The sequence below is a fragment of the Sorex araneus genome, chromosome X (assembly GCF_027595985.1).
Source record: "Sorex araneus isolate mSorAra2 chromosome X, mSorAra2.pri, whole genome shotgun sequence".
NCBI classification, from domain to species: Eukaryota; Metazoa; Chordata; class Mammalia; order Eulipotyphla; family Soricidae; genus Sorex; species Sorex araneus.
The window spans coordinates 91,703,988-91,713,406 of NC_073313.1; the positions used below are offsets into that span (position 1 = coordinate 91,703,988).

A 9,419-nucleotide genomic window follows, 5' to 3' on the forward strand; every position below is an offset into this window, starting at 1 on the left:
CTATAAATTTTCCCCTTAACATGGCTTTAGCTGCATCCCATTGGTTTTGGTAGCTCGTGTCTTCATTCTCATTTGTTTCGAGGTATCTCTTGTTTTCTTCCTTGATTTCCTTCGTGACCCACTCATTGTTCAACACCAAGCTGTTTAATTTCCAGGTGTTTTCTTTTGTCCTCTGTTTCTGTGTGTGATTAGCTTCTAGCTTCAGTGCATCATGGTCTGAAAAGATAGTTGATACAATTTCTATTTTCCTGATTCTGTTGAGGTATGTTTTGTGGCCCAGAACATGGTCTATTTTGGAAAATGTTCCATGTGCACTGGAAAAGAATGTGCGTTCATTCTTTTGGGGCTGTAAAGCCCTGTATAGGTCTATTAGGGCTCTCTTTTCCATTTCTTCCTTCAGAGTCAGTGTTTCCTTGCTGAGTTTTGTTCTTGTCAGTCTATCAAGAGGTGATAAGGTGGTATTGAAGTCTCCGACTACTATTGTGCTGCTAGTGATGTCATCCTTAAAGTCTGTTAGTCATTTTAAGTGTTTTGCCAGTCGCTCATTGGTGCGTATATGTTTAAGAGTGTGATTTCTTCCTGTTGTACATATCCCTTGATAAATACAAAATGACCTTCACTGTCTATTCTAATCTTTTTTAACCTGAAATCTATGTTGTCAGATACTAGTATGGCCATCTCAGCTTTTTTTGACAGAGTTATTTGCTTGCAGGATTGTTTTCCATCCTTTCACTTTTAGCCTGTGTTTGCTCTGCTTGTTCAGGTGTGGTTTTGTAGGCAGCAGAATGTTGGGTTTAGTTTCTGAATCCATTTTGTCATTCTGTGTCTCTTCATTGGTGCATTTAGGCCATTGTCATTGAGAGAGATTATTGTTATGGGGTTTTGTGTCATCTTACTGTGGGGTTTATTGTTCTTGTTGGGTTTTTCCTTGTATTACAATAGCCCCTTTAGTCCATGTTTTAAGTTTGGTTTTGAGTCTATCAAGTTCCTGAGCTGTTGTATTTCCGCAAAATAGTGTATCATTCTGTCGAGTTTGAGTAAGAGTTTAGCAGGATAAAGTATTCTTGGTGAGGCTTTCCTTTTGTTGAGATTTTTCACTATGTCCCTCCATTGTCTTTGCACTCATAATTTTACTCTGATAGGTCTGCTGTAAATCTAAGGGGTGCTCCTTTTTATGGGATTTCCTTCTTTGAATTTGCTGCTTGCAGTATTGTGTCTCTATCCACAACATCTGTCATTCTGACTATGATATGCCTTGGAGTCCTTTTATTCAGGTCTCTTTTTGCTGGTACTCTTCGGGCTCCTTGGATCTGAATGCCTGCCTTCTCGAGCTCTGGGAATTTCTTTGCAATGATGTCTTTCACTGTGTTTTTTTTTCATTGGGGTTGCTTCCTTGTACTCCAATGATTATGTTGTTCCTCTTGAGGTCATTCCCTAGCACTCTGATTTGCTCTAGAGCCAATTTGAGGTCTTTTGCCATTTTTTGTTGTTGTCTGTAAGCTTTCTGCATCTCATCTTCAAGCTCACAGATTCTGTCTTTGGCTGTAGCCATTCTTCTGTTGAGGGTACCTACTGAGATTTTAATTTATCTACCGATTCCTTTATTTGTGTCACTTCTATTCCTATCTTTGAAATTTCTGCTCTCATTTCTTCCTGCATTTTCCTGGTGGACCGTTCCAATGATTCATTCATATACTCCCTTAATCGATTGGATGTCTGTTCCATGGTTGCTTGAGTACATCGAACATTTTCAATATTTTCTCTCTGAATTCCTTATCTGAGAGGTCGTATATGTGGGTAACCCCTGGTGAGGTTTCTTGAATCAATTCTTCATCCTCTCTTCATGGAAGTGATTTTTGCTATTTCTTCATATTGTTATGGAAGTATAGAGTTGGAACCTTCTGTTGTCTATCCCTATTCCCTCTTTCTGCAGTGGGGATTCTGGATGTCTTAAGTTGATGATGGTAGCCTTGTTCCTATTGTAGAATAATTCCTTACTCTCAGGCACTCCTCCTGGTTCATGTGGGGCCTCTAGTGATAACTTAAGGCTATGCTCTCTTTAGGAAGGGTTTGTGCAGCTTCTATTGTTCACTAATAGTTTTTGTGAAATTAGAATAGGCTAATAGGCTATTAGCATATAGTGATTGAGATGGCCATGTTGTTTTTCAAAGAAATAGGTTATACGGATTATGACCTAAAAAATGACTGTGGCTCCATTAGTGTCCTTCCCCCTGGCAGAAGGCCATGCCCCCTTTGAGGCCACACTCCCTGAGATGCATGCCACACTCCCAGTAACCTCCCCACGCCCCCAGTAACCTCCTGGAACATTGGGGTGCCAGAATGAAGCTCTGGGTGAGCAGATCAAGCGGTGGGAAGGGTCACCTCACCTGATATTGATGCCTTTAATCCACTTTGATCTGACTTTTGTGCCTGACATTAGACAGAGGTCAAGTTCATTTTTTGCAGTTTTCCCAGCACTACTTGTTGAAAAGGCTTTCTTTGTTCCCCTTCACATTTCTTGCTTTTTTGTCAAAGATTAAGTGGCCAGATAGTTGCTCCACATTGCTAGTTATCAGGGAGATACAAATCAAAACAACAATGAGATATTATCACATACCACAGACAGTGGCACAGATTCAAAAGAACAAAAGCATCCAGTGCTGGTGTAGATGTGGGGGAAAAGGGACGCTCTTTCTCTGTTGGTGGGAATGCTGACTAGTCGAGCCTTTCTGTAAAACAATATGTTTTTTTTTTTCTTTTTGGGTCACACCCGGAAATGCACAGGGGTTATCTCCTGGCTTTGCACTCAGGAGTTACTCCTGATGGTGCTCAGGGGACCATATGGGATGCTGGGAATCGAACCCGGGTCGGCAGCGTGCAAGGCAAAGGCCCTACCCGCTGTGCTATTGCTCCAGCCCCTCTGTAAAACAATGTGGACAGTCCTTCAGATATTAGAAATTGAGCTTCCATATGAACCTGTAATACCACTTCTGGGAGTATATCCCAAGGATGCAAAAAAGCACTGTAGAAATAACATCTGTACCTCTATGTTCATTGCAGCACTGTTCACAATAGCCAAAATATGGAAACAACCCAATGCCCTAGAACAGATGACTGGTTAAAGAAACTTTGGTACATCTACACAATGGAATACTATGCAGCTATTAGGAGAGATGTTCATGAAATTTGCTTATAAGTGGATAGACTTGTAGAGTATCATGCTAAGTGAAATGAGTCATAAAGAGACGAACAGACATAGTAGGACTGCACTCATTTGTGAAGTATAGAAAAACATCACAGGAGGCTGACACCCAAGGACAGTAGATATAAGGGCCAGGAGGATTGCCCCATAGGGGCAAGCCTGCTTCATGAGCGGAGGGGAGAAGGTAAATGTAATAGGGAAGGGATAGCTAAGAAAATGAGGGCTGGAGGAATCAGTCGAGATATGAGATATGTGCCAAACGTAGATATGCACCAAACATGATGACCTCTAACTGTCTGTTGCAAGCCATAATGTTCAGAAGTAGAGAGAGAGTGTGGGGAATTTTTTCTGCCATGGAGGCGGGGGAAGAGTGGAATGGGTGTTATCCCTGGTATATTGGTGGTTGGGAAAACAAATTGTCAAGTGCTTCCTTTCCAGCAGGTCCAACTCTCGGGGGGGGGGGGTGGGAGGAATCCAAACAATAATAGTGAGTTTTTTGTTTGTATGCAATCAAAGTAAACAGAAAGTAAAGTGAAATTTATCAGCTACACAGGTGGGGTGGGGGGCTTGGGGCGGGGGGGTGGAGGGGAGGTTCACTGTGGTTCTTGGTGGTGGAATATGTGCACTGGTGAAGGGATGGGTGTTCGAGCATTATGTAACTGAGACTTAAGCCTGAAAGCTTTGTAACTTTCCACATGGTGATTCAATAAAATATAAATTAGGGAAAAAATAAAAAATAAAAATGCATATATCTTTTCTTTAGAAAATAAAATGCTAACTACATTAATATGTATCAGTCTGGTAATATTGGAGAGAGATCATATATTGTTAGGACAGTTATTTAAATTTTTTAAAGTTCATTTTCCTCATCTGTAAAATGACAATAGTAGGACTGGAGCGATAGCACAGAGGGTAGGGCGTTTGCCTTGCACAGAGCCGACCCGGGTTCGATTCCTCCATCCCTCTCAGAGAGCCTGGCAAGCTACTGAGAGTATCTCACCTGCACAGCAGAGCCTGGCAAGCTACCTGTGGCATATTCGATATGCCAAAAACAGTAACAAAAAGGCTCACAATGGAGGCATTGCTGGTTCCCGCTAGAGCAAATTGGTGAACAATGGGACGACAATGACAGTGACTGTGACAGTACACATATAAATAGATGCATTGTGAAGTTTAAATAAATCAATAAATTAAAAATATCTATACTTGGCATATAGTAACTGCTCAGTAAATTTTAGTTGCTAACTTCACATTTTCTATAATTTCAAAAAATCGTAGATAATATATTTCATATTGTGCTTTAATTAAGTGACTCATTTAGAAACTATAAAGATATGTAGGGGTATTTTTCCTTACATTCAGTGATCTTAGACTACTGGAGTTTAAAATTCCCTATGTTTATCATTTTCCTGTTATTTCCTTGCTATTAGAGCCACTTCTTGAGAACACCAGTGTATTTGTCCATAGATTACCTACTCTAATGTTTAACATATCATACTTTACATTTTGTGGGCTAAGTAAGTACAATACCAAACTCCTTATAGTATATAAAGCAATGGCTAAGTAATTATGAATAACATCTTATATCATAGGAAATTTTCATGAAAAAAATATGTTAGTAAATGGGATATTGATTTATAGTAAGCTTTCTGTGTTTTAATCCTGATTGTGAGCAAAAATTAGTCTTATATTTCTGAATAATAATTTCCTTTTATAATTAAATTAGTATCTTATTAGCATGAAATCTGTACAAGGGATCTATGGATTGGTGGAAACAGCAAAATCAGCTGAGATCAAATTTTGATTCTAGGAGGCTGGAATCAGTGGGTAGGTCGTTTGCCTTGCACACGGCCGACCCGGGTTTGATCCCCAGCATCCCATAAGGTCCTCCAAGCAGGAGTGATTCCTGAGTGCAAAGCCAGGAATAACCCCTGAGCATTGCTGGGTTTGACCAAAAAAAGCCTAAAAATAATTGATTCTAGGTTCCCAGGTGATTTGAGAGATCTATTAATTTTGTACCTAAGTTTCTTACAACATATAATAATTGTTACTATCTAATTATCTTCTTTCCATTCATAATGTCTTTAAGCTTATATTTAAATATTTAACAATTTAACCATTTGCAACTATATTTTAATCTGAGATACCTACACTTTTGCTTATGCCAAATCTAGATTTTTTTTAGATCAGTAATAATCTTGGTAAGGCAAATTATTTCACTATAATTTATCTGTTTAAAGTATTTTATTAATTATTTACATATTTGCTTCATAGCTGAGTTTCAGGTAGAGGTTTCAAACTAACCCCACCATCAGCTTTGATTTCCCTCCATCAATATTCCCAGATTCCTTCACACTCTCCAGACGGTATCTTTAACAGGTGACATTTTAAGTTTACTATTGTTGTTTGAATCTCATACTTGCGATACTATTGGCTGTGTAATTTATATATATATATTTGTGTGCACATATATGTCTATACCATGCCCCGACACGACTGGGAGGGAGATGATATGCTTCATCTCCCTCCCATACCCCTTCTTTTTAATCTCTATTTAAAATAAATTTGAAGATTAAAATTTAAATCAATATTGCTGAATTATTCACATTTAGTTTTACTATAAGAGAATTCAAAAATTTTTGTTTCTGGTTTGTCCCATCTTGTTTAAATAATTTGAATGCTCCAGGATAAATTTTATCCAGCTAGTATTCATCTGTTATATGTTCTGCTGAAGATTTTCTTTGTACAGTTTTGTCTCCATCTGTCTCCAAATCTGTCTTGAATTTTTCCAATCGAAATTAAAAAATTATAGATGTTTTGTTATATAGGCTGATTCTTAATAATAAAAATAAAGTAGAAATAAAAGGGTACCATATAAAATAAATTATAATCATGCCAATTAATATGACATTAATGAGTGTTTTATCTATTGTTTAGGTGACCATAAGCATATAGTTTATATAATGTGCTTTGTCTATTGCCTGAACTAACCATTTTCCAATATGCATGTACAAATGTTTCTATCTAGTGCATATAGCATGCTACATATTCTCATTTGATTGATAATTTCCCATTTTTGGAACAATAATCTACAAATTTTTTTATTATGTCTTATTCAAGACACATTGGACTATCTTTTTTGATCCACTTATAACTAATTTATCTGAAAATTTAGGAGTGGAAAAGGACAGGTACTGATGTATTTTGACTGAATTACTCTCTATATCTGATTCATTACTTTATGATATCTATATTTTAAATTTTGAATTATTGGATTTCTCAACTGAAATGTATCTTTAATATATGTGAAACATTTATAATGCTAAATTTTAGTCCATTAACATTTGAAGGTAGAGTTTCTCCTAGATCAGATTCATTAATTATTTTGCTATGTCACTGAAAATTCAATTATAAAAATGACATTTTAATCCTAGGAAATGATTTGTTTTATTATAAGTGAGAAACAAAGATGTCAACAGACATATCAGTGTTCAAGAAATATTTTTAATTTTTTTTCCAATAGAATGTTATATTACCTTGAAAATGTCTTGTGAATAAAATTCAGACAATATTCTGTAGCAGTGGCCATTCATAAGGGCAATGATACTTGACATTGTTGTTCCTTTTTAGGAAGTTAATGATTTGTTGGATCATTAAACGTCATTCGTTCTCTGAATTTCATGCCACTTTGAGCTAATCATTAACTCCATAGTAAGAATTGTGAGCGACAGAATTATTGCCAAATTGTGGTCACAATTTTTCTTCCCAGTTTACAAGTATCTATATAATTAATATTAGAAACTTTATTATTTATGTTATCTGTAAGGATGGATGCTTTCACTGGATGATTTTGCAATTTTCATCTTTTATAAGAGATATATGGCACGCATAGTATATTTTTTAGTTTTTGGAAAATAAGCAGTGGATTCCACTAAAACACTCCGTATAAAATGACAGTTTTTTAATTTGTTTTGGAGCCACACCTGGTGATGCTCAGGGGTGGCTCCTGTCTGTGCACATAGAAACCACTCCTGGCAATACAATTTGGAGTGCCTAGGATGGAATCTGGATCAGCCACATGCAGTGCAAGCACTTTGCCTGCTTTGCTGTCTCATCAGCCGCCAAAACAACAATTTAAAAGGCACTAACACTAAGAAAAAATACAGATAAAGCTGTGTTTGAAATAGTTTTTCTGTGCATAAATTGTTTTAGTTTATATTCACTGATGTTGAATGTTTCTTATCCAGTAGATAATGAGTAAAACAAAAACACATTTTCATTTAAAATTAAATATTTTAATTAATTTTTAATTTAAATTTTTAATTAATTTTGAGGCACCATGATACACAGAGTTACAAAACTGACCATGATCAGATTTCAGTCATATGTATTCCAACACTCATCCCTCCACCAATGACCCCAATTTTTCTCTGTCACTCTTCCCGAACCCTGGCTCTATGGCAGGCATTTCCCTACTATCTATGCTTTTGTCTCTGTCTGTCTCTCTGTCTCTTTGTCTCAGTCTCTCTGTCTCTGAATCTCTCTAGAATAATTTCTATCTATCATTTTCAGGAATGACCATGTTATTTTCCAAAAATGCTGAGTTGTAGGCATTCCCATCAATAATGAAGGAAAGTTCTTGTCTTTCAGCATTAGTGCCAGCATTGGATGCTCTTGTTCTTTTTGATGTGTGCCAGTCTTTGTACAGCTACTTGCAAAAAATGAACTCAAACCTCTTTCTAACATCAGGCACAAAAGTCAGATCAAAATGGGAAAAAACCTTGATAGAAGACCTGAATTCATAAGATATATGGAGGAAAATTTGGGCAGAACCCTCCAAGAAAATGAAGGAAATGAAACACCACTGACTAAGCAAGTGGAAACAAAGATAAACAAATAGGACTACATTAAACTAAAAATCTTTTGCACCTCAAAAGAAACAGTGTCCAAGATACAAAGACAGCCCACAGATTGGAAAAAAAGCATTTTATCCAATATTCATCTGATAAGGAGTTAATATCCAAGATATATAAGCAACTGGTAGAAATTTCCAAGAAAAAAATCAACTCGATGGAAAAATGGAGAGACAAAATGAACAAAAGCTTTCTAAAAGAATAAATCCAAATGGCCAAAAGATGCATTAAAATATGTTCTACATCACTAATCTACAAGAAGATGAAAATCAAAACAACGAGATGTTATCTCATATTACAAATACATTTTTTTTTAATTTATTTATTTTTAATTAGAGAATCACCATGAGGGTACAGTTACAGATTTATACACTTTTGTGCTTATATTTCCCTCATACAAAGTTCGGGAACCCATCCCACAAATACATTTTAATTTAACCCCAAATATTAAAATATTACAAAGTTTAAAAGAATTTCCCTTATCCTTTCATTTCATTGGCCCATAATGAAAAAATTGTTACTTCCTATTTTTATATTAGACTATACTCTAGAGGCCAAAAAATAAAGCTGCAAGCCACAGTCAGATAAAAGAAATAGATGTTTTTATAGAAATTAATCAAAACCATTTAAATTTTATTTCTAGGAGAAAACTAAGAAAAAGACTTGTGACCTTGGCTTGGGAAAATATTCTCAGACAAAAATAAAAACTCAGTCCTTTTTTTTAAAACAATAAATTGGACTTTGCATAAGTCAAGAAAATGTGCTTATCGAAAGACATTTCACAAATTATGGAACACTTCAAAAATTAGCTTGTCATCTTTAAAAAGGGACCCTCCTGATCTTCTCTGTATCATTTAAATTTCAGCTGCTGAAATGAGCACTCAAACGACATTAAGAAGATAAAAATATGCATGACAATTCAAGAAAATACTTTTCAAATCATTAATTTGTTAAAAAAGACCTGACCTAAAAATTTAAAAATGTTTCTCAAATCTCAATAAAATTTTAAAGTGGGTAAAGGATTTCAAAAACACATTAAAAACATACATATATATTGATTAAAATAAGTAACAACATATTATCAATGCTAAAAGGAGATTTAAGTATAAACACAATGACTTTAAAAATTGACAATGCAAAGTACAGTGATGTGGGTAAGTAGACTTTGCACTCATTGCTTTATTCTCCAGAAACTTTTCAAGCGGACTTTGTTACATACCTTTTTTTAATTCTTTAATTAGTGAGTCACCATGAGGGTACAGTACAGATTTACACATGGGACTACATTAAACAAAGAAGCTTCT

The 9,419-nt window shown here is 35.7% G+C and overlaps 1 pseudogene; it reads right to left on the reverse strand.

The window, feature by feature from the left end:
- Positions 1-8,897: 8,897 nt before the first annotated feature.
- On the reverse strand, positions 8,898-8,996 carry LOC129400539 (U6 spliceosomal RNA; annotated as a pseudogene).
- Between the last annotated feature and the right edge of the window lie 423 nt (positions 8,997-9,419).